Here is a 26,678-nt window from a genome sequence, read left to right as displayed (position 1 = left end):
CTGTTCTCAGACCAATCAATAATCCATTATGTCCAAACTACATTTCCACTCTAATATGAAGAATAAAAGGACAGTCAGTATTAGCAGTTCTTCCATGGAAGGAAGAAAAAAAAAATCAATAATACAGAACACACAAAATGTTACTACTGCAGGACTGAAATGATTGGTCATACATAACAATGACAAAACTATCTATAAGACCCCTTTATCATATTCCTGAATCTCTAGAAGACTCATACTGTGCATGAGTACTCACACACACACACACACACACACAGAGTACATACATGCATATGAGCACTTTCTCCTCCGGATGACTAGTGTCATGCTATAACTGCAGGACAAAAGACAGACCAATCACATCTTCAAATGGAATACAATTAATTGTCAGTTTCTTCTACAGTCTTTGTTTCTCTAACTAAATAAAACTTTCAAATATCATATCCAGTTGCTGTTAACTGACAATATAAATCAATTATAACACAATTTCACTGAATCAAACAGGTGAGCACACAAAAACCGACCAAGATACAAAGTATATACCCATCATTGCTATTTACATCCAAAATATCAATTTGTGTTAATGTAAACAAGTAAGCTGTTTCCCCCCAAAGTGATCGTACTTTAGCATATCTTACTAAAACTTTTCAGAAGTAAATGCTTTTCAGATGAGTAAAGAAATAAAAGAGATCTAAACAGAAACTTTTGGCCAGTAGATGCATATTATTAATGCATGAGTTTATTGGTGTCTTGTTTCCTATAATATGAAGATCAGTAGTTAAACCTGGCCTCAGAGAAAGAAAAACCAAAAAAGGGGCCGATGATTGCATAGTTTCATTAATGATAAGATCCCAAAGGCTAAAAATTGAACTTGTGCAGATGTGAAGAATTTGCCAGAGATTATTTGATATACTTTAGAATACTAATATATGTTCAATAGACTAAAGAAATTATTGGTGATTCTGAACTAAGGTGATGCTAAGATGGAAAGATGCAGAAGTAGCTTCAGAAGGATTTAGGGTAATTACATTACCAAATTTTAGCCTACCATACTGAAGTATTCCATTAGTACTTACAAGTCATTTATCAATATTTATAAGACATTCTTGAATCTGATACAAATTTCTTACAATACAAATAACAATAACCACTAATATAATGATATTAAAACAAGTCACAAAATAGACCCTAACATCTATTCCGGAATTAATGGCCAATATCCAGACTAAGGAAGCACTGGCACAGCAACATGCATGTGCTACAGGGGATGGGTGATTTTCATCAATCTGTCCTTCCTTATGAAGCCCACTGTGACCTGTGTTGCCTCTAAAGCGTGCGTACGTGCACGCTTTCACAAGGTTTTTTTAATGTCCGTTCAGTAAATTTTAGATCCTGCTCAGGTTGAATCAGGAGGGGTGCACTCTGAATGCATGTGTGCATGCACTGCCTTGATACAGCCACTCAGAACAAAACTCATTCCGCAAACAGATGAAAAAAATGAGAGAGAACACTGACTGTGAAGCCTGAAATATTTTCCCCAAGGGTTGCGTAACCATCAGGGACATATTTCCAGGAGTCACAGTCGGCTTCAGGGGGGGAAAGAAAACTGATTTAAAAAATCACCCCTCCCCTCCTTTAGTCTGGATGTCAACCAACATTTCCATCAAAATCATTCCATAATACATTATTTATTTATTATTATTAGCAATAACAATAACAACAATATGCTGTTTACAATGCATTCTAAATATCTGAGAGCTGTAAGCCAAGGCCAGTATCTACAGGTAACATATTCTACAGGTTAGGTGCCGACACTGTGAAGGCCCCTGCTCTGTCTCCTTCCTGCCTTTGTAGAGAAAATTGTAAGCATGGCTTTCTCAACCCAGTGAGTAAGCAGGGAAAGACATTTCTCAAGGAATGCAGGGCTCAGATCTTTTATGACCTTAATGGTTAAATTGGTTAAACTGTCTTCTAAAGACAGGCAGGGGCATTCTGCACTGACCTAAGCTTCCAAACCATCTTGGAGAACTACCCCAACCTCCCAGAATCCATAAGAACAGCCCTGCTGGATCAAACCTAAGGCCCGTCTAGTCCAGCATCCTGTTTTTCACAGAGGCCTACCAGATGCCTCTGGGAAGCTGAGGGCACACCCTCTCTCTTGCTTCACTCCCCTGCAACTGGTATTTAGAGGCATTGTGTGAAAAAGTACTTCCTTTTGCCTGTTCTAAATTTCTTGGCAATCAGTTTCATGGGATGAACCCTGGTTCTAGTGTTATGCGAGAGGGAGGAAAATTTCTCTCTATTAACTGTCTCCACACCATGCATGATTTTATTTATTTTATTTTATTGTTAAATTGTATAGACCTCTATCATGTCTTCCTTCTGTTACCTTTTTATTAAATTAAAAAGTCCCAAGTGTTGTAGCCTTGCCTCATTAGGAAGGTGCTCTAGGCCCCTGATCATCTTGGTTGCCCTCTTCTGAACCTTTTCCAGTTCTACAATGTCCTTAAGAAATGCTGACCAGAACTGTACGCAGTACTCCAAATGTGGCCACACCATAGTTTTGTATAAAGGCATTATAATATTAGCAGTTTTATTTTCAAACCCCTTCCTAATGATTCCTAGCATGGAATTGGTCTTTTTCACAGCTGCCGCAAAATTGAGTCGACACTTTCAGCGAGCTGTCCAACACAGCCCCAAGATCCTTCTCCTGGTCAGTCACTGACAGCTCAGATCCCATCAGCGTATATTTGAAGTTCAAGTGCCATGTCCGGTGTTTCCCACATGCACAGGCTTTTCAACTTCCCCTAGGGGCTGCCCTCAAAAAAAAATAAAAATCAACTCTCTCCACTTCCTGTGTGCACCCCAAAGCACTTAGGACTATACACAGAACTTTTTGTATCCCAGCATGTGTAGCTATGCACTAAAGATTCTAAGAAGGGGGAAGATCCTTACCATTCCCTACACACTAGCTAGCCAGTGAGTCAAGAAGTTGATAAAGTACATATACTGCTAGTTACTAATGCCACAACACTGAAAGTGTATTCACATGACTAGAGGTGTGGGGGGGGGAGGGCTGCACAAAACATACTTCCCCCCGCATACAATCTCCATGCCCCTCCTGCTGCCTCCTGACCATGCAAGCTCAGCCACACATACGAGCTGCTGTCCTGGGAGCCACAAGGCTTTCTGGAGGCTGTGGCAATGCATCCCAGCCTCCAGGAGTCCCACAATGTACTGCGCGATGAGCATGGTTCATTGGGGGATCCCATCATCAGATGGAATTTGCTGGTCAATGACCAAATAAACTTCTCTCTCTCTCTTTCCCTCTCTCTCATCAGATGGGTGCTCTAGGCGCCTGTCTCTGTGATCGCTCAGGCTGCAAGCAGCCCACGCAGTGACACGACTGCAGAATCAGGGTTAAAGGTGCACTTGCCTTTCTGGTGCAGGTGCCCCCAAGTGATGCAAGTGGTTTGGTGGTACAGCACTGCTGGGATCCATGTGGATCCCAGCAACTTTCATGGGCAGCCAAGCCCAGGCTAGCTAGCCAACCTAGGCACAGGGCAGCCAACCTAGGCTCAAAATTTGATTTATTCAAACCCAATGGAGCAAACCCACCAACAATGGGTAGTCCATTTTTGATGCTCTCATTGAGGGCTGCACCGCTGCAGATGCTGGATTACAACTCCTGTAATCCCACACTATTGGCTGCTGTGGCTGGGGATGATGGGAATTGTAGTCCAAAAATTGCTGGAGAGCCCCTGTTGTGCAGCCCTGCTCTAATTTGTCTATATGAGGTATTTCTGTTCAATCCATCACCACAGAACTCAAATACTCTCCACATTGTTAATTACATCAAGATTAATCAGGACACTGGATCTTAAAATCATCCCTCTTAATGTGTCGAACTGCCCAAATATCATGAGATCTACATATATGAAGCAATGATAACTGCACTACACTGAGTTGCCCTAAATAACAGATGAATCTTTTTTTAAACTCACAAAGGGCGACAATTTGGAAGGTAATAGTTCTGTATAGCAGATAAAATGTGAAACTCAAGCTGACTATTTTGAATTTCAAAAGCTGCCAGGCATACATAGTAATCCCTGGAGAGGAGAAATCGAACCTGAAATCAAACCTTTCAGCTGTCACCCCAGTCTGGCTTATTTTGGTGGAAAGTGCTGAACTATTTATATGGAACATCACTGTAATACGTCACACTGCACAATGACAAAAAGAGAGGCACTGTTCGTTCTTTTCCAATAACATTCTAAAGCTATATTTCACTGTCTGTATGAGCTTTGCTTTATATGCAGAGGTAACCACGAACACCAACACCTTCTCATGCAACCCCACCTCCAACACACAGAGATATCCTAATACTATCCTTGCCTGCTATGAATAGACGTGCTTTATATTTCTATGAGACAGTTCCTGAAAGACAGTACACAGTGCAGGTGGTGCAGTACAGGTTTATTTATTCAAAGAGCATGAAACCAAAGGCAGACACCCTCATAGACCTGTTCCATAGTGACAGCATACACTTGCCTATTATCTTGTGGAAGGTCATGAGTAATGGGGATTGCAGGGCTACCCCTGCCTTCCATTTTGCATGGTGGCTGCACAAGCAGAACAGAGAAAATTCTGGAAACACCCTACATGCCACACTGAGCTGCAATGATAAAAAAACTTTTCATATTCATTAAAACTAAGCAAAAGCAAAAACTTACAGTAGTAAACCAGAATAAATGCGTACAGAACACCGGAATGAAGGCCTTACGAAGAATAATTTAGAGTCATATTGGAATCCTACTCTTGCTAAAGCTGCTGTCTTCATGTTGAGGGATTTAGCCTTGAGATACAGACAAAATGACTGAACAAATATCTGATAGACAAACATAATTGGACTCATTTATTGATAGCTTAAGTTTATATGAACAATAGTTCTGCAGTATAGCATATCTCAAAGCAACACAGATGTCTTTGGAAGGCCTTATTTATGTACAAATGGAGTATAATTGTTAATTCTCATGAGCTTTTTCTGAGGTTCTGTCATGAACACTGTTCGGTTTTGACTTTGATATGTTATTTCTTTGGACTACATTTTATTTGACAAGCCACTTGTGGGGTCCCTCTAATAAATGAAAAAATCTACAGGGGTCCCTCTAATAAATGAAAAAATCTACAGTATATAGATAAAACATTAAAAGTGAATAGGAGAAGGAATCAAGAAAAATTATTTATGAGAAAAAATAATTTATTAAGACTTTTATTTAAAAAGATTATTTATTAGAAAACCTCTCTTAGAAGGATTTATACCCTACCTTTTCTCATCCAAAATGGAGGCACTCAAGGTGGCTTACATAACAATAACAAAGCAAACAACAAAAACACAACCATATCCATAAAATATAAAAACCAAAAATTTTAAAAACCAAATTAGAGAATCAGAGTGTTGAAAATTACTCAGGCTTCAATTGGATACCGAATCCTTGGTTTCACTTGAGGTTCTGCAAATGGCACATTCAGCAGTCTTGGAAATTTCATTGAAAAACCAAAATTATGCTTTTTTAGCCATCCAAAAATTTGCTGGAATTAAACTGGAAAGTTCTTGTTTCAATAAGCATAAAATTATATGCTAGATAATTTTAATTTAATTTAAGTCTGCTAGATTCACAGATAGATAACTTAAGCCAATAATTTGCTATATGAACTAAAGCTAGATCCTTTTCAATCTAGTTTCCAACTAGATTGGGAAAGGATCTAGCTGGTGTAGAAACATCTAATTTGATACAGAGACTACCATGCCTTGATGGCGATGACATATGCCAGCAAATTGAGAGTAGGAGTGCATCTACGTTGATTCTCCTGAGTTTCTCTGGCTGTCTTGCCAGGATGTGACCAGGAGGCACTGCTTTGCTTTGGGTCTCATCCTTCCTGGGATGGTAGATCTCAGAAAATGATGTTGGGAGAATGTTGTTCCACTCTGTGGCCTTTAGCTTCTGGGATTCTGCAGAACTTCATCTTGTTTCCCATGCTATTTAATATATACATGAAACTTACTTAAAAATACTTAAAATAATAGGTAATATACCCATGACATGAGGTCTAATTGCACAAAAAAGGATAAAAGAAGTACAAAAAATACATGAATTAAAAAACATGAGAGGACAGAAGTATATGAGATTCTGAGTGATAAAACTGATAAAGGTCATAAGGAGCAGTAACGAGGGAAGCATGTAAGCAATTGCAGGACCCGCCCAAAGTCACTGAAATTCAAATAAAGGCTGCAAGGACTCACTGCATGTCATTCGCTGGCGAATGCTGATCGCTGCCACACAGAACCTGGCAACGCTATATGTGATGGCAGGCTTAGAGTCAGTGTATAGCATGGAGCTGTAGAATTGGCTCGGATGACCTGGATATTTGCTTATCAATGGAAGGATGAGGGAGGCGCGAATGTCTCTATAGAACGAGCAGTGAAGGAGAACATACTCAGTAGTTTCAAGCTGCCCTAGGCCACAGGGGCATAGTCGCTCTGCAAATGTAATCCTTCTATAGCAGTCTTCTAGCACTGCACGAAGAGGGAGGCTCTTCATTTATATCTATACGAATGGCCAAATCCTCAAGGACTGTGGGGTTGTGATAATTGTCCCTATATTTTAAAAGGGCAAGAAAGATGACGCCACCAATTACAGACCCATCAGTTTACTCAATATCATTAGCAAACTTTACACGAGACCCTTATACAGGAAACTTGGGAACTGGCTGGAACAGGAATATCTTCTTGCTGAGGAACAAATGGGCTTCAGGGAAGGCGCTCCACGATCGACCAGTGCCTAGTTCTTCAGCATCTTATCGGGAAATACTCCTCCTGCAGGGTGACCTCCCTTTATGCAACATTCATCGATCTCAAGGCAGCCTTTGACTCCATCTCACGTGTCAAGTTATGGGTGAAGTTAGAAGCCTCCACCACAGATCGGCGCGTGCTATACCTTCTTCGTATCCTGCATGTAGACACATCACTCAAAGTGAGATGTAGCCCCCAAGGCCACCTCACAAGAGCTGTTGCAACTCAGAAGGGCGTCAAACAAAGATGCATTCTGGCCCCACTCCTCTTCAATTGCTACATTAATTCTATGGTGGACCAGCTCAGCAATCCGGATTTCCATCCTCCAAAGCTCGCCAGGAGACACATTTCCATCCTGTTATATGTGGATGATGCAGTCATCCTCTCAAGGACCCTAGAGCTCCTAGAGTAACAGCTGGGGCCTGCTTTACAGAGCATATCAATGCTAAATTGTATCATTTTAATTGGCTTTTCAAGTTGTTTCTGAACCCAGCCCAAAATGCTGGCATTCGGGAGTCTGCTGGGGAAGCCGTGAACACAATGCAAAATTTCTTCATATGTGATAGCACAAGGCAGTGAACAAATTTTGGCTATGTATGGTACAAATCATCTATGAAATCATAGGTGACGAAACTGAATTCAAACCACAATGTTTAGTACTAAATGATCCAATGGGTTCCGTATGATAAGTAAATAAATGGCTGGTGTGAACTATCAAAGTGCAGCAGATAGTTAAATAGTCTAGGTCAATCACTTTCCTTTAGAATATAATGGCACAGGAAAATCTGGAAGAAAATGAGAAAAACTGGCACACTAACTGAATTTTAAAATGGAACATTTAAGGCATTATGGATCAATATAATGTGGATGTGTGTGTGTGTGTGTGTCTATATATCTAAATATAAATATAAACATAAAATATCTTATTCTCATAAAAGTGAAATTATTTTAGAACTATTTGGAGAAGAGTATTGGCTTACCAAGTTTAATGGGCAAACAAAAACCTCCTATGTATGCTTTCCCCCACTGCTTTTTTAGCCTACTTTCCAGTAGGCTTAAGAGATCACCCAGCATTCTGTCTGTCTGTGTGTATGTCTGTGTGGCTGTCTCCGCTATCAACTTTGCAATGCCTGGACCAACAGGAACCAAAATGGGTACAGCTGTAGGGACACATAGGGACACCTCAACCGCTTTGATTATGATGATGTCACCCACCCCAATTTAAGATGGTAGACATGCAAACATTTGAGGTGCAAGTGGGCTAACTTGTGGACCATCTAACTGATTTGAACCATATTTGATACAGTTGTAGTAAGTGACACATAGAGACACCTCAAATGGTGTAGTTTGTAATTATGTCATACATCCCGTTCCAAGATGGTGAATGTGTGAACATTTTAGGTGCAAAAGGGCTAACTTGTGGACAGCCTGATTAGAACCAAATTCAGTACAGTTGTAGCGAGTGACACACAGGGATACCTCAAATGCTCAATCTATGATGATGTCATCCACTCCAATTCAAGGTGCCAGACACATGAACATTTGAGGCACAATTGGGCTAACTTAAGAACCGCATAACTTATTTGAACCAAATCTGCTACAGTTGTAAGAACATACGGGGACAGTACAAGGGTGTAGTTTATAATGATATCATCCACCCTGAATCAAGTTGGCAGATACATGAACCTTTGAGGTGCAAGTGGGAAATGATTTGGACCAAACTTGGTACAGTTGTAGGGACAGCTAGCAACACCTCAAACACATAGTTTGTGATGATGCCATATAGAAGCATGAATGTTTGAGGCACAAGTGGGCTAACTTGTGAACCACCTAACCAATCTGGACCAAATTTAGTCCAGTTGTAGGGACAATGAAGCTGCCTTGGGATTTTCTTAATGAAAGGTATAAATTTAACAATGAATTTAACAAAAAAATGAAAGTAGGCCAATTAGTTCTTACTAAAACTTGTATTTATATTATTCTTCACTATTTAGAGTTCTAGCCTTTGTAAATAAACCTTAGTCATTTATAACTTCTGTGTTGATTTACATGCCTCTCAAAATTCAGTAACACTGATGAAGCCTATCACATTCCTTTTACTACATGTAGCTATTTAGTATTTAACCAGGAATAATACATAGTGAAAAAACTTTGGTTTTCTATTCAGATTTGAAGCCACTATGAATCCTTACATCATGAAGGATGCAATCCAAAACACATACAGTGTAGAATAAACCCCTCTGGACATAATGGGACTTACTTCTGAGTATATATACAGAGGATTGCACTGTAAATTCTGAAACTTGTTACACTTGTTACACAACAAATAAGCAATGATTACATACACCATGATTTTGTGATTATGGGAGTTTTGCAATTTTCTTCTGAACATTCATGTGCTTGCTGTTTTCTTCTTACATAAGGCCAGTCACTGTGTTCATTTAAGCAGTATTACTGTAGAGCTTTTACTAAATAAATATATCTCTTAATATTACCTAGTTTACTCATATTACTGTACATGCATCTACAGCATAAAAAATAAACACCAGTTAGTACACTCCCAAAGTAGTCACAGTGTATGTTTTCAGATATATGCCGTTGACAAGATAAAATACTGCAATGTCAACACATGTAAATACAACTGTGAAATCATGCTAACTAAAACGATATGTAGCAGATGCTTTGAAAATGCCTTATTTTATATTGCATTATTTCTAATAGTATACTAAATGAATAATATTATGACTATTTCTTATGTTCAACAGAATAAATGTAGAAGATAAAACAAACCAAAGTGTTAAATTTCATTCAGTGTGCTGCTGAAAAGAAACTAGATTAACCTAAAATAAAATACACATACAAGGAAGTTTCAAAGTCTGCTGAGAACAGTTTTTATTCTAACATGATTTCAATTAGCAGCTGTAGCATTTGATAATACCTTGTGTGTTTTTCTTGAATTACAACAGTTCTAGGTTTAGACAAACATAACAATATTTAGTTTGTAATAAGAGTTTTATCCATGACCAAATTTAAAAATGGAAAGAAAATTGAGTGCAGGCACGCTAGATCATCTATAGTGCTTCAAAGGACTTACAGTGCTATATAAACAGAGATTGTGAAGACACTGCACATACCTGGGCTTTGTATATAAATATAAATGGGTACTTGTAAAAAGTAGTCACCTAATCGCGCAGCAGGGAAATGACTTGACTAGCAAGCCAGAGGTTGCCAGTTCGAATCCCCACTGGTATGTTTCCCAGACTATGGAAAAAACCTATATTAGGCAGCAGCAATATAGGAAGATGCTGAAAGGCATCATCTCATACTGTGAGGGAGATGGCAATGGCAAACCCCTCCTGTATTCTACCAAAGACAACCACAGGGCTCTGTGGTCACCAGGAGTCATCACCGACTCGACGGCACACTTTACCTTTACTTGTAACAAAACACTGTGATGTATTCCCATTTGTGCATGTATCAAAGTTTTTCTGACTGCTTCCTTCTCAGTAGGGGTCTTCACATAACTCCACAGCCAACTCTTGCTCAGCCGTAAGACCCAATGGGATACCCCAAGCCAGTCCCCACCTCTCCATCTAACCAAACCTCAGAGGTAATTACAAGGAGAGAACTGGGCAGTGGCCCATGTATGCTGTGCTAACCTCCAGAACCCTATTCAGACAGGGCCAGCGTGTGCTGGACTAGGACCGTGGAGAACCGAGTTCAAATCCCCATTCAGCCATAAAACTAGCTGGGTGACTCTGGGCCAGTCACTTCTCTCTCAGCCTAACCTACTTCACAAGGTTGTTGTGAAAGAGAAACTCAAGTATGTAGTACACTGCTCTGGGCTCCTTGAAGGAAGAGCAGGATATAAATGTAATCATCATCATCATCATCATCATCGCACAGACTGACTACAAAGAAAGGCATGACAAAGTAGCAGGGATGATACACTGGAACATCTGCAAAAAATACAAGCTACCTGTAGCCAAAAATTGATGGGACCATAAAATTGAAAAAGTTGAAGAAAATGAAGATGTAAAAATATTATGGGACTTCCGAATACAGACAGACAAACATCTGCCACACAATACACCAGATATAACTGTAGTCGAGAAGAAAGAAAAACAAGTGAAAATAAGCGACATAGCAATACCAGGTGATAGCAGAATAGAAGAAAAAGAAATAGAAAAAAATCACCAAATACAAAGATCTACAAACTGAAATTGAAAGGCTGTGGCAGAAAAAGACCCAAATAATCCCAGTGGTAACTGGCGCCCTAGGTGCAATTCCAAAAGACCTTGAAGAACACCTCAACACCATAGGGGCCACAGAAATCACCATCAGCCAATTACAAAAAGCAGCTTTACTGGGAACAGCCTATATTCTGCGACGATATCTATAACAATTGACAATAAAATTCTGGCATCCCAGGTCCTTGGGAAGGACTCGATGTCTGGATAAAACAAACCAGTCAATAACACCTGTCTGACTGTGTAAACAAGAGATAAAATAATTATGTTCAAGACTCGTACAATGAACATACAGTGTACATAGACACCCAGGAACACATAAGGTACACAACCAATGTTAAAAACACAATTATAGCAATATACTGCGTTCCTTGACCCTGCATTAAATAAATAAATAAATAAACACACAAGTAAAGCCATTCACACAAAAATATGTATGTGTGCACAGATATCTGTACATTTGTACAATGTAATATATGGATAGGGCTTGGGTGTGGAAAAGAAATATACATTCCTTCACTCCCACACACTCGTGTTCCAAAGGTAGTTTGGAGTTTTGGTGCAAGAACAGGTTTTAAAGGTACACTACTGCTGCTGCATGTATGCTATGACTTCTGCAAACTGCAATCCTTCTAAACAGAGTTCTTTAACGTTCCCAGCTTTTAAAACCAGGCAAATATAAGAAGCAGTTTGAAATTCTATGGGGGCCATTTACAACAGGAAAGATTTCAAGATACTCAGGTGTCCATAAAGATGCTCTGCACACATCTGTCAGGACTGAAGCCTATGCATAGCCCTATTTGGATGTTGTTGAAGACACTTGTATATAAGAGTCAAAAGCAGGGCCAGAAGTCCTGCCCCAGCCCTTCACTCACCCCTGGCAGCACACCACTTACAGTTACAGTGGCATTCATCTAAAGATGTAAATGCCATATCCATGATAGCAGGCATTTCTGTGATGAGGAAGCTGGGGTGCCCCAGCCTCCCAATCACAGAAGCACCCATCGTAATGGATACAGTGTTCACCTCTTCTGACAAATGCCACTGTGGTGAGGGGGTGAATCGCAGGCCAGGACTTCTGGCCCCACTTGTGATGCTTGTACTCTCATACAAGCATCTTTTTCATAATGTCCAAAGAGGGCTATAGAGTTTTTATTCTGTTTTGTATATACTTCTTTAGCTCAATAAACTGTAAGAAAGATGGCACTTAAATTGGTCTGAGACAGAATTGTTTTGGTCAAAGTTCTGCCATCTTTAGAACAGGAATATAACCTACCTTGCAAGCGCAGGCACTTAAAACAACAACAACAACAACTGTTCATCAGTTCTGCAGTGCAATGCAATTTATCACACAACAAAGACTACTTGGGAGAGTGGGAGATCACTCGGGAGAGTGGGAAAGATTTCTCAGGAGAGTGGAAGCAAAATGAGTAATGTTCAGGCCAGTGTACTGAGTCAAGTCCTATCCACAATTCATATTATGCCACACACAAAAAGTTAGTGCTGGAGTTTTTGGGGCTGGAGTTTTTGACCCTGATGAAGTCCCTTGTGCTATAAGCACCAGGGCATCAGACACAACTGTATCATACTGCTTTGTGGGCAGTGCTCCAGTTCCAGCCCATGTGACCCAGTCTTGTCCAAGACGTCCAGCTGCACCTGTACACTTTCCTCCCAAATTTCATTCGGGCCTTCGTCCCTTGTCTCTAAAAACAGCTGAAAGACAAAGCAAAGGCAAGGCGTAGCCCAGCTGCTGAAATGCTAGCATTGCTTTTGTGTGATCTAATTGTAGATCACATAATGGTACAACTTGTTCCACTGCTTTTCCCTATAATACATTACAGGTCTCATCGTGTACTATTTATTATCAAATCCATAGTATTGTTAAAGCAGATAGTGACTATTCTCCAAGCTTTCACATTCTCCAGCATCAATCAGGACTCTCCTCACCACACTCCTTTCAGTGGTAATGACCTTCTCTCTCTCTCTCTCTCTCCCCCCCCACACTCCCTCCTTCCAGTGAGCTATTATGGCTACAGCCTTTCACAAGTATGCCTGAAAATATTCTTTCTGATCGGCACTGCAAAATGTGATGCCTTAAGCATAAGACTAATAGTACATTAGTTAAATTACTAAGCTATAAATTATAGCAAGGTCACACACAAGCTTTGAGTCACTTACTCAAAAGAAATCTTACAGATGTTTACAGGACATTTATGCTTGTGTTCTTCCACTTCAGCTGCCTTGGCCTCACTGAAGCTAACATAATCAGAAAAACTAAATATGATTAGTGGAGCACCTGGCTTGACTGACAAAACAGGTTGGACTTAAAAGTGGCCCCTGAGTATGCAAAGTTTGAAGCCAATGGCAGTACCCACATACAACCTGTGTCACAGCGACTTGTCCATTCATCATGAATAGGCATTAGTTCCTTCTGAGCAAGTTTGCCCCACCCACTGCAGGTGTCTGCAGAACTGGAAGCTGGTAAATTGTTTGCGGGCTGCTAGATTTTTTAAAAAACACATCTATTATGCTATACAAACTAATATTCTACTTTCTGGGATTTGAGATATTCAACCTGGCTACAGGTTGCCATGGAAGTTATCTTATATTCTAGAATAATGTAAATATACTATTTGTGTTTTAAAGGCAATCAAAAAGCTTCTACAAAATTGAGGGTGCAGCTGTCTTACAACTGCAAGAAAAACTGAAGTATAGAAATAAAATGTTCGGCTACAAGCCATGCAGTTAACATTTGGTAGCCAGGAGAGAGCACTGAACTACATCTTACTTTTCATCTTCACATATATTTAAATACTGATAAATCTTATATACGTAAATCACACTTCAGCCCAAAGTTAGACATGCTTAAGCCTACTGAATTCAAAAGAGGGCTGATGCATGCCTTTTGGGGGGGTTGTACAGCAAATGAATGGCTTATGGGACCAACTTTAGAGGTCTCTGTTATTTAGCCATTTCTCTAATTGCAGAATGGGGTTAAATAAACTGTGCTGGTCACTCACCTCAACAGCTTTGAAGAATGTTGCATTCTTCTTGGATTTGTAAATGCTGCTAAACTTGTGGTTTAACTCTGAGCCTAACTTCATTGTTTTGATACCAAAGAGTTTAAAAATATTTAACATTCCTATATTTTGGCATATCTATACCAACATGTGCTCCATTAAAAATAATATAAAAATATTACTATTACCTCCAAAATTCTGCTGAATGCTACAACTGCAGCAGTAGATGATATTTTATGCAGTGTCAGCATCACTTGTGAAGAGTAGTAACAAATGCTATTAGCATGATAGTATCTAGTAAAATGGCCATGAGTGTCAAATTTACTCTTTCTAACAGAAGATTATGTGAGGCTACCCTTTTTCCCAGTTGAATAATTTATATTTGAAGCACAACAGCTATACAAATGTTACAAACACTGCAGTAGAACAAGCATATACACTTAGCAACACTTATAACCCTGTATTAGTTTAGCTGCTATTTCTTTCGGTTAAAGGTCAAAATGTGCTTCATAAATTCTAGGCATGGGTGTGTGTGTGTGTGTGTGTGTGATCATTACTACTCTTTTTTTAGTTACATTCCAATGATCTTTTTAAACTGCTACAAAACAAATGGTAGGCATCATTTCACATACCTACAAATTTAATGTTCACAGTACTGAACAGTGACTTCTTAAACTTTTGTGAGTAAATCACACTTGCCAGAACCACCACAACAGTGCAGGAGACCCAAGATCAATGTGTGCCACAGAGCTTTTTACAGCCACACCTAGGCCTCAGCAGCTAATTAAGACAATGAACAATGTTAATATTGAACTGTTGCTAGGCTGTAGCATGTGCTATATTACACTACAGCAACTTGTGCTGCAAGAACATCAATTTGTTTTCCCTCATTTGCCAGCTTCACTGGGTACAATGTCTTAATGCTAAATGAAAATACCTCACAGAAACATTTGTGTCCTGTTCCACGCAAGCACTGGCTTCAGGGAACCACTGACAGAAACCAGCTTGTGCTCCCTTTCCAGTTGCATGTATTATACACATTTTTGTGTGATTTTCACACAAAATACAAAAGCAGTACATTATAATTTATCCAGCTTTAAGCACACCTTCTGAAAATAGCTTCTCTTTTTTTGGTCAAAAATATTTTCTCATTAGAAATCTTATTTTTACAGTTCTCCGTTACCATTTCTCCATCCTGTTGCACAGAAAAGGGGGAAAATACAGCATGAGGCAATTTTCATATCATTGCAGTTGTTATTGATCTCTGCTGGCAAAATGCCTAGGGAGAAAAGGCACTTTTGGTAGGCTCAAATATGCTTCAGAATAAGAATTAAACAACACCTGAACAATGAATTATACATGTAGCAATATTAAATCTTTCCAGGACTATGAAATCTTTCCAGATAAATTGCTTCAACATGTTGAAGCATGCCCGTGTGCACACACAAATATTAGATATCCTTTTCTCTTAATTACAGCATTTCCAAACAAAAACTCTGATTGTGGTGGTAGTGTTTAACTTCAGAAAAAAAGAAAAGATGAAATAACACAACTTTTAAGTTTCATAGTTAAATTCAAGACTTACTACTGTGCCTCTATATTGCCATTCAGAGTTTTCAAACTTTCTTTTTCTAGTTATGCCAAGAAAAACAAACACAAGTCAAGGTCAGAGAGAAACAGTTGTTTTTAAGCTTTATCTGAATTCCATTCCAGGACAACAAAACACAAGCCATTTAAACAGGAAACTCTTCCAAGTTTAATTAATTCAACTTACAAAGGAACTTCAAGTTAAGATGTGTAATTTCTATTTCAGCACCTTTCAAAAATTATGGCATGTTTCTCAAAAACACCATCGTTTTATGAATTTAGTGAGTGACTAAGCCAGTGCTTAATGGTGCAGTGGGGAAATGGCTTGACTACCAAGCCAGAAGTTGCTGGTTTGAATCTGTGCAGGTATGTTTCCCAGACTATGTTTCCCAGACTATGGGAAACACCTATATCGGGCAGCAGCGATATAGGAAGATGCTGAAAGGCATCATCTCATACTGTGCAGGAGATGGCAATAGTAAATCCTTCCTATATTCTAACAAAGACAACCACAGGTTGCTTACCTGTAACTTGGGTTCTTCTAGTGGTCATCTGTGCTCTTACACGAATGGGCTTTAAGCCTGCGCAGAGACCACATCGGCGCTTCCAACCTAGAGAATTGCTTTTTGGCGGTAGCCTTGCCCCCTCGGTATATAGGCGGCTGCGCAGGCTTCCCTCTCCAGTCTTCTGAGTCTGCAATCTGAAAGAGACTAGCAGAAAAGACATGAGAAGAGGGGAGGATGGGTGGGCATGTAAGAGCACAGATGACCACTAGAAGAACCCAAGTTACAGGTAAGCAACCTGTTGTTCTTCGATGTGGTCTCTGCACTTTACACGAATGGGTGCATAGCAAGCTGCACCCGTGCCCTGCTCACCTGGAGGCAGGATCAGACAAAGATGGATTGTAGCACCGCCCTGCCAAACACTGTGTCTTTTCTGGCTTGGACATCCAGGGAGTAATCGTGTATGAAGGAGTGCTTAGATGCCCACGTAGCCGCCTGGCAGATGACATCTAGAGGAATGGATCTGTCAAAGGCAGTAGATGTTAGAACCGCCCTCGTCAAATATGCTTTAAGAGAGGGCAGAGGAGGCTTTTTGGTGATCTGGTATGCCAGGGAGATGGTGCGGACCAGCCATCTGGATATAGTCTGTGCAGAGGCTTGTTTGCCCTTGTTAGGGCCAGAGTGGAGCACAAAGAGAGAATTGGAGGTCTGAAAGGCAGAGGTGCGGTCGACGTAAAAGGCAAGTGCCCTTTGGACGTCTAAGGTGTGGAGGCGGCATTGGGTCGCCATTGCCGGCTCAGCGAAGAATGCAGGTAAGGAGATAGGTTGGGAGCAGTGGAATGAAGTGACCACTTTTGGAAGAAAGGAAATGTCCGGCCGCAAGACAACCTTTTCCTTGTGGAAGGTGAGATAACGAGGGTCAACTCTAAGAGCCCTGAGTTCACTGACCCGTCTAGCCGAGGTGATAGCCATGAGGAAGGTCATTTTACAGGAAAGAAGGTCGAGAGAAATTGTAGCCATGGGTTCCAAGGGAGCGTTCATCAGTGAAGAAAAGACCAAGGTCAGGTCCCAAGCCAGAGCCATGACTGGAGGGTCCGGATAAAGGTGAGTGAGACCTTTAAGGAAACGCTTGACAGTGGGGTGCTGGAACCACGAGGGTGTGGAGGCGGGGGAGTTAGCCACTATGGCTGCCAGGTGGACCCACAATGACAGGATTTTAAGTCCAGCTTGTTTGAGAGATAACAAGTAGACACAGATATGTTCCACAGAAACAGAGCGCAGGGGAATGTCTTTGTCTTGTAGATAGGCTGGAAAGTGGGTCCACTTGTGAGAGCAAGAGGAGACTGTGGAGGGTTTGCGCGAGGCTTGGACTATTCGTAGCAGGTCCTCCGGGAGAGTGGGAATATGTGCCAGGCTGTGAGGTGGAGATGCTGCAGGTCTGGATGGAGAAGGCGACCGTTCTGCATGGAGAGGAGGTGAGGGATGTCCGGGGAAGCGGTGATATTGATGGTTGGATAGAGGAAGGAGTTGGGGAAACCAGGGTCGCCTGGGCCACCACGGGGCGATGAGGATGCATCACAGGAGGTCCAGGGATATCTTCTGAAGGACTCGAGGAAGTAGAGGGATTGGAAGGAAGGCGTAAATGAAGTGGTTCATCCAAGGCAGGGTAAACGCATCTCCCAGGGAGTTGAGTCCGATCCCGGACCGAGAACAATACTGGTGGCATTGCGCATTTGCTTCTCATGAGAAGAGGTCTATAACTGGGAGGACCCAACGGCGGAATAGGGAGTGGAGCATGGGGGGATGTAACTGCCACTCATGGGACGTTGTTGGAGTCCTGCTGAGCCTGTCCGCCATGACATTGTCCTGTCCTTGTATATGAACCGCCAGGGGCGTAATATCATGGAGAATGCACCAAAGCCATAGGTCCATGGACAGGAACAGGAGGGGGGTGGAAGAGGTGCCGCCCTGCCTGTTCAGATAAGCTTTGGCAATAGTACTGTCCGTCTGGACGAGGACATGGGAGCCCTTTATCAGGGGAAGGAAGGCCTTCAAGGCTTTGAATATCGCGACGAGCTCAAGATAATTGATATGATGGGAGGCTCCAGATGCCGTGGATGTTGTGATTGTTGGCATGGGCACCCCAACCATCCAGGGATGCATCCGTGGTGAGTAGGAGGGCCGGACGGGGAGGATGGTAGGGGGAGCCCACGATGAGGTTGGCCTCGTCCGTCCACCATAGAAGGGAATGCAGAACCAGAGGCAGAAGCATCAGTTTGACGGCGAGGGAGTCCTCGTGGGGAGACAATACGGAGAGAAACCAGTGCTGGAGAGGTCTGGCTCGTATCCTGGCGTGAGGGAGGACATGGGTGGTGGAAGCCATATGTCCTAGCAGGCACTGCACCGTGCGTGCTGATTGGGTAGGGTGGTAAAGTAAGTGGGTCGACAAGTCCAGGATGGCCTGGGTTCTGTGTCGGGGAAGGAAGATCTTGGATTGCACGGAGTTGAAGAGGATCCCCAGGAATTCTATGGTTTTGGAGGGTGTGAGCTTTGATTTGTCGTAGTTCACTTGTAGGCCCAGATCGGAGAAGAGGAGGATGACCGTGTGAAGGTCTCTGAGGAGAGATTGTGGGTCGTGAGCCACCACGAGCCAATCGTTGAGAGACTGAGAATTTTGAATATTTTGTTGTTGCAGGGCTGCCACCACCGGGGCTATGCATTTGGTGAACACCTGGGGTGCAGATGCCAGTCCGAAAGGAAGTGCGCGGAACTGGTAAGTGTTGTGCGCTATTTGAAAACGGAGGAAACGACGATGCTGAGGCCTGATGGTAATGTGGTAATATGCATCCTTGAGATTGATGGAAACAAACCACTGGTTCTTTTGCAGAAGGGAGATGATTGTAGGAATCATGACCATACGGAACCTGCGGTAGGTGACGTAAGAGTTGAGTTCCCGGAGATCCAGGATGGGGCGAAGGGAGCTGTCCGGTTTGGGGACAGCAAAGTATTGGGAATGGCATCCCGAGGTGTGTGGATTGTGAACCAGTTCTATTGCAGATTTGGAGAGTAGAGAGTGGACCTCCTACAGGATAGCCAGGGTGAGTAGAGTGGACAATGGAGGGTTGTATGGAGGGGTTGATGCAAACTCTATGGCATAACCCATCCTTACTATGGTCAAGGCTCAGGAGTCCGTGGTGATATTCTCCCAAGTGGCAATGAAGGGGAAGAGCCTGGTTCCCCAGCGGGGCAGAGGGTGTAAGTCATTGTTGCTTAGCTGGGGTTTGGGATCCTTTGGAACGGAGCTACATTTTGGATCCGGTGAAGTTGGAGTGCTTTCAGTAAGGTTGATATCTGCTGGAGAAAAAGGACTTGTCCTGGGGTTGGTAGTACTGTTGTTTAGAGGAGTATGATTAGCGTTGCCAGTTTTGAGATTTATAGTGGCGGGTTGAGGAATGTTGAAGGCCCAAGGAAAAGGCTGTATTACGCAGTTTCTGTACCTTCTGAAAAGTATCATCCGTTTTCTCTCCAAATAGGGATGAGCCATCGAAGGATGGATCCTCGACTCTGGACCTGGCATCGGGCATGAAACCCGAAGATCTAAGACAAAAATGGCGGCGGAGGGCGGCAGAAGTTGCAATTACTTTGGCGGCCCCTTCCGTGGAGTGGCGAATTGCATGCAGTTCTTGTTTAGAGACCTGCGTGGCCTCCCGAAGGAAGACCTTGGCCGGGGCCTGTTGTTCTTCCGGAAGGTGGTCTAAGAATGGAGCAACATGGTCCCAAAGAAAGGATTGATACTCGGCATAGTATGCCTGGTAGTTTGTGATTCTGGTCAATAAAGAAGCAATTGAGTATAATCATCTTCCAAACCCATCTAATTTCTTTCCTTCTTTGTCGGGTGGGTGGAAGAAGCATAGCCCCTGAATTTGGAAAGGGAGGATTCGACCGCAATCGAATCCGTAGAAGGATGCTGTTTTAAGAAGGAATCATCTTGTTCCGTGGAGGCATGAACCTTGTAAAAAGAGTCCAGCCGTTTAGAAGTCTGTAGGAGAGGGGACAGTTTGATCCAACAGGTTTTGGCCACTTTAAGAACGGACGGGTTCAACGGTAATGATACCGACAGGCGGGCATCCTCCTCGATTAATTGAAAAGGAGGGTCAGGCTCAGATTTGTCTCCCTGAGCCAGTTGGACTCCAAGGGAAGCTGCCATACGTGAGACAAAGTCTGTATAAACATGGAAGTCCTCCAACGGGGAGCTGGGTCTCGGGTCCAGCAATAAAGAAGGTGGCGAAGAGCCCAGAGATATCCGATCAGATAAGGAGGATTCGGGGCCCTCTTCATCCAAAGAAGAGTCCAACGAGTCAGTTGATACTGGAGGTTGAAGGGGTCGAATCCGGAGTTGAGGCGTTGGCCTCGAGTCGGGAGCAACAGTAGCCATGGCTGCCTGCACCGGTGAGTTTCTGGGTGGAACCTGTGGAGGTAGAAGAGACGTGGACCAGGGAGGGAGAGGAGGAGGCAAAGTTGTTGATCCCAAAGGTGGGTTCGGGAGCGGGGCCGAGGCCGAGAAGGTCAGTATAGAGGAGCGAGGGGAGGCCGAACATCAAAGGGGCGGCTCTGCAGCCGTGGAGGCCCGATGGCATTGGCGAACCTCTTGATGAGTGTAGAAGTAGTCAGCCTCTTCCTCAATTTGTCTGACATAGTGCTCGTCGAGAGCAGCTTCCAACTCCCAGTTGGTCCAGCGGCATGGTTGTTCGGGAGGGAGCTCCTCAGGCTGGTGGTCGGACTCGTACACGGGATTGTGTGGGCTGGAGTTGTAAACGACTTCAGTATCTAAGACTGTTTCAATGTGTAGAGTTCGGGATCGACGTCCGATATCGTGCGTCAACCTGTGCTTTTTTGCTGGAGGTTCAGAAGGGACGCGACGGTCCTTCTTTCTCTTCTTCTTTTTGGACGGCTGGACAGAACACGGTTCAATCAAGGCTGCCGTCAAGATCGACACTGCCACCGAACTCTTCAGTATCGACGTCGAAGCCCAAGCCGTGGGATCGACAGGCACATTCACCTCGGGGGTAGTCACCAAGACTCCCAGAGGGACAGAAACGGGCTGTAAGCCCCGGGCTGCAGGAGAGGTGTTGGACGAATCCTGCATGGTGGACAGTTTGTCTGAGCCCGTAGGTTGGAACGACTGTTCCCAAAGCCAAGAACGAAGCCGAGAGGCCCGATTCTTGCACCCCTGCTTGGTAAAGGCTGTGCAGTGTATTCAAGAGCCAACTTTATGTGACTCACCAAGGCAAAAAAAAGGCAGAGTTTGCGGCCGTCAGTCGAAGGGATCTTGGATTTGCAGCGACCACACTGCTTAAATTTTGTAGTTTTTGCCATAGGCTGAAGAAGTTAAATGCAGAGAAGTGGAGGCGTAGGATCCGCAAGACACTGGGCCCAAAGGCCACGATGAGGTGGAAAACGAAACTAAGAGGTATCCGGGGGGGGGGGACTGGGGGTGAAATGAAAATGCTAAAGAAGGGAAGTATTGAACTAAAAATGAGGAGAAAAGAGGGAAGGAGAATGCAGTACTTGCGAAGCGTCTAGCAAGGAAGAGCTCATGATGTGTCTTCAATCGCGGACAAAGAAAGACTAGAGAGGGAAGCCCGCGCAGCTGCCTATATACCGAGCGGGAGGGGCTACCGCCAAAAAGCAGTTCTCTAGCTTGGAAGCTCCGATATGGTCTCTGCGCAAGCACAAAGCCCATTCGTGTAAAGCACAGAGACCACGTCGAAGAACCACAGGACTCTGTGGTTGCCAGGAGTCGACACTGACTCGATGGCACACTTTACGTTCAAGCACTAACTCCACTGCTTGCACATAAGTCCTGCTAAAGGGGCAAAGAGGCACTTTTAAAAGTGCTTACATTTAGCAAAGGGAGAACTTTCCCTATTCATTCCAGTTGCTGTTGGTGTGTCCCTTGTGATTCTTTTTAGACTGTGAGCCCCTTTGGGATGGGAACCATCCTCTCATTTCTTTTGCTATGTAAACCACTTTGTGAACTCTTTTTATTTTTAGAAGTGGTATATAAATATTCTAAATAATTGTCATCCTGAACCATATATGTGCTTTTGCACAATGAAGTGACTATCTTCCATGTCTTGGATACAGTCATTGGGCCTCAGTTGGTGTGGGCCAACTGAGGCCCAATTAATGCATGCAAGCAGCCGTGTGGGAGATCACTTGAAAGGGAATAGGATGAAGGCAGCTTCATGTGATAAGCATTTTGTACTGTAAGTAGATCTCCATGCACTTTGGGTTATTCCATCCAATCACACTAAATTCAAATTGCAGAGAGAGAGAGAGGAGTGGCAGGGGAGAAGAGGTCATGTTGGCATGTTCGACAAAGCCTAACCTATGCGAATGGTTGCTGAGCTTGCTTGCTCTCTCTCTCTCTCTCTCTCTCTCTCTCTCTCTCTCTCTCTCTCTCTCTCACACACACACACACACACACACACACACACACACGGCTTGCCCCATGGAGCTGCCTGCATGCTGTGTTTGAAGGAGTCACCCACATAGATACTTGCACTTCTGGTATCTGGTCAGAGAATAGGATGTTTGTTGCGTGGGGAAATGACAAAAAGCATCCAACAAAAACAGAACCCCATTTGTTAGGTGCTGTCAAAACACAGTGTGCCCCTCCTCACAGGATTCATAATATGGAGACAAAGCAGAGACAGAAGGTGGATGAGAAGCAGCATGGATCGTCATTTGTTTCTTCTAGAAACAAATCCCCAAAAGGGCACGTTGGTGCTAATTATTCCAACAGGAGAAGAGAGTAATACGATGGGGTGCTGTAATCAGAAGGCATCATTGTTGCACAAGCCTAACACTCTAAAAGCAATTCTGACACATAAAATGTAGTAAACAATCACTCTCAGTCAGTGCCAACATTTTCTGCATTCAGATTAAAGACCAAAGCCCATGCTCAGGCCAGACTAATTAATATCTAAAATATAACTAAATGAACACACCAAGCCTGCTTTTTATATTCTAGGGATTAGTATTTTGTTTCACCCTGTTGAGAACATGAATCTCCAGTTCCATAGGGCTTCTGCATTTAGTGACTGCATGCAGGCACACAGACACGGGGGAAAAAATAGGTTTAGGTAAGCTATAGCCGTGACTAACTCTGCCCTCTCTCTAAAAAGTCACACTGACTTACAAACAAAACAATTATTTTCATGGTTCTTTTCTCAGTATCTTAGGAATGTGTTCTCTGAAGATAGCATAAATGCTTCTGTAATCATGAATGTTAATAAAAATGTTTAGATTTTGGAAAAGAAAACACTTCTGAAACACTGGCAGGCTTAAAACAATCATTATGGTTTAAAAAAAACAAAAAAAAAACCCAGGTGCATTTTCTAGCATCTATACTAACATCTATAAGGACAAAATAAATAGAAATATTTGCCTAAGCACTTCCATAAAGAAATTTTATTTTGCTAATTTTTTGTTCACAGCAGCCTTACATAATGGTATATCCCAGCTGTAACCTCATCCCAGCCCCAAATGTTTTTTTGGTACATCAAGGAATTAATAACACTTGCCCAAGTTCTTACTGCATTTTATCTATAACATTCATTACTAAAAGCAGATTTTCTCTCTGTGTGCATTTCTAAACAACAATAAAATATAGCTACTAAGCTATCTGCTTTCCCTCAAATATTCTAGTTACATCACATCTTTTTTTAAAAAAATCATGTTATTGTATATAAGCCACTAACAGAAACTTATACCATAAGAGGCATTTTTAAGGATGCCAGTTTTTCGGGTACCTAATTGTGTCTTGTATTTAATTAATACATATTATACCCATAAAAGTGTTGGAAGTGAAGAACTCTGCACTGTCTCATGTCTCAATGACAGATGGAGACAGACTAGCGAGTCAGAGGGCGAGAGGGGTCAAGACATTGGTCATCCCTTCTCTACTGCTCTGACACTATCCCTTTGATATTTAGATTGCTATTCTCAGGGACTTCCTTCCTTCCTACTTGGTCTCTACCTGCTTCCTCTCTTTCCCTTCTCTTCTCCCTTGCAACACCCATGCTCCTCTCTCCTCTCTCCCTGCACCATGTGTGCAGAGATGCAGAATCCATCCCTCTGCATCCAGCTAGCTAGCTAGATTAGAGATCCTATATCTCCACTTTACTATCTAGAATGGAGTTCACTAATAAAGGCTCCTTATATTGATTTGAAACTATGAACTGGCTCCAAGTTTCTTTTACTCTCAGCAGACATGCGTGCCTAGGCAGACTCCGCTGTGTTGTGCTTCAGTGCACTCTGCTATAATAGAAGGGTATCTCTTACCAGAGAGAATTCCCAACAAAAAGCAACACAGCAAACATTTGTATATGGTTCAGAGTCAAATTCTGAAAACATCTGTAGATATTCAGAGTTTGACAAAGATTTGTGTAAAATTATACATATACATGCAATCAATAACATCGTATACATGCAATCAATAACATCTTTCAGCTTTACGTTATCATAAGCTTCTAATGTAGATTGCTGCATACAGAATTATGGTGAATGTAAGCATCATGGTTGAATGAAATGTCTAAATAACCTAATGTGAATTGGGCTGTTAATCTATAATCATCTTAAATATAGGTTAAACCCCAAAGTCACCACTTAGACTGAACTCCAGAATCAGCAAGTTGTAATAAGCTTGTAAGTAGTCTCAAGACTATGGCTTTAATAAGTAAACATAATTAGTAACAATTATCCCAAGCCCAACTCCACTAGCATTTAAATTAGATGAGAGATTTTTTTGGTTCAACTGATTTGGTTCTGAAACAGGATAATAAAATATATTCAAGTACACTTTTAACAAGAGAATAGGGCTTCTTGGGGATAAGTAACTCCAAACTCTACAACATATATAGACCTTCTGAATTTAAAAAACAAAGCAAAACAGTTCAAAATAGAGATTTTTGCAAACACACAGAAAGAGCCAGAAGAACTTGACTGTGGACCAGTTTTCTTTCCTATCATGATTCCCCCACAACCGTCTAAGGAACAGCACCCTATGCAGAAGTTATCCTCCCATGTTTCACTGAACATGTGGAAGGAGGTGCAGGAATACACTGGCAAGCCACTACCACTACACCATTGCAGCAATCAATCATGCTGCAGGCATCCATATGTTCAGCTTCTATTCCATCTTCTGCATGTTAAACAGACGTTAGGGCAATTTCTGCATAGGACTGAGTAGGCTCAAGTTGGATATCAAACCAAAGTTTTTGGTGGCCACAGTTTAGAGCCACAAAACCATGGTTTGACCTTCCAAACCTAGAAGAAAGCCATGGTTTAGAATGCTTCTCTATCTTCTTCTCCCATGAGCTTAGCACTTCCAGCCTCTGAAAGTCAACCAATGGCCATGATTACGGTTTGTTAATTAAAGACATCCAACCAAACCACACTAAAGCTTCTTCCACTTCAGTTTGGCTTGATGTTTAGATGAGCCTGTGGGAGCAAGCCTGCTTTGATATACTGTATGCATCTGCTGAAGATAATGCCTAAGGGTGTAGACCACTGAGGGAGATATTTTAAGATAGTTTTGTTTTCACTGTTATTTTTACACTTATTTCTAAGTACAAGGAAGTTAATAGAAAGTTGGGAGCATGTTAAGAGTGAACAAGAGCATGGTCGGGGATGGGGGGCGGGACTAGCTAAAGATCCACTGAGAAGGGTGGCTGGTTAGCAAGTGATGAGGTAGAAGTGGGGAGTATAGTGAGTACAAGCTCCTATATATTAGGGGCAGGAGTGTGGATTGTCTGAATTTTGGTGGATCAATGGGAATTTTCAGTTACTGGCTTTGATTTTTTAATTTCTGGTGTCTACAACTATTTCAGTTTACAAGGTGTACAGTACTATATGATTCTGATGTTTTGATAATGTATCCTGTCCTGAACCTCCACAACAGGGTTCGGAACGTTCTGAAATATCAATGTTTACACTGCTTTCTCTCATAGAGTCACTAAGCAACAGTGAAAAACATGGAAAACTGGACCAAATTAAAAATGCTTTTAATTGAGTAAAAGGCAGCTCTACTCTCACGTAAGTGAAGGTCTATGAGTTTTCAGTACCTATTGAAGATCTGCATGCTGTTTGCTCAATTGCATGAATAATGACTTTGTTTTAACAGTGTTTGTGTCAGGTTCCAAACACTAAACAAAACATACAGCCTTGCTACAGTGGCATGTTTAGAAAAATAGTTCTGCCTTTCTGTTTAATCAGTTTCTCCTTAACTAGCATACTGCAGTCAGTATAAGTTACTTTATGTGGAACTACTGCACATAAACAAATTACCAAATGAGAAATTAAAATATCTCTTTCTCTCTCTCTCTCTCTCACACACACACACACACACACACACACACTGGAGAGACAGATAAGTATCTATATCTCACACAGGAGTTTT

General features: G+C 42.1%; 1 protein-coding gene across 13 annotated transcripts in view; it reads right to left on the bottom strand.

The window, feature by feature from the left end:
- ZNF516 (zinc finger protein 516) overlaps positions 1 to 26,678 on the bottom strand; it is a 164,425-nt gene that overhangs the window by 96,917 nt on the left and 40,830 nt on the right. Inside the window, exon 1 of one of the 13 annotated variants that reach the window (XM_053246654.1) lies at positions 15,709 to 15,725. The exons of the other annotated variants lie outside the window; for them this stretch is intronic. The gene's annotated coding sequence lies outside the window, so the exon portion shown is untranslated. Of the gene's footprint in view, positions 1 to 15,708; positions 15,726 to 26,678 lie in introns of those variants that run through there. 13 annotated transcript variants of the gene reach the window in all.

This window comes from Hemicordylus capensis, chromosome 4 (assembly GCF_027244095.1).
Source record: "Hemicordylus capensis ecotype Gifberg chromosome 4, rHemCap1.1.pri, whole genome shotgun sequence".
Classification (NCBI taxonomy): Eukaryota; Metazoa; Chordata; class Lepidosauria; order Squamata; family Cordylidae; genus Hemicordylus; species Hemicordylus capensis.
This window is presented reverse-complemented; position numbering and strand designations above follow the sequence as displayed.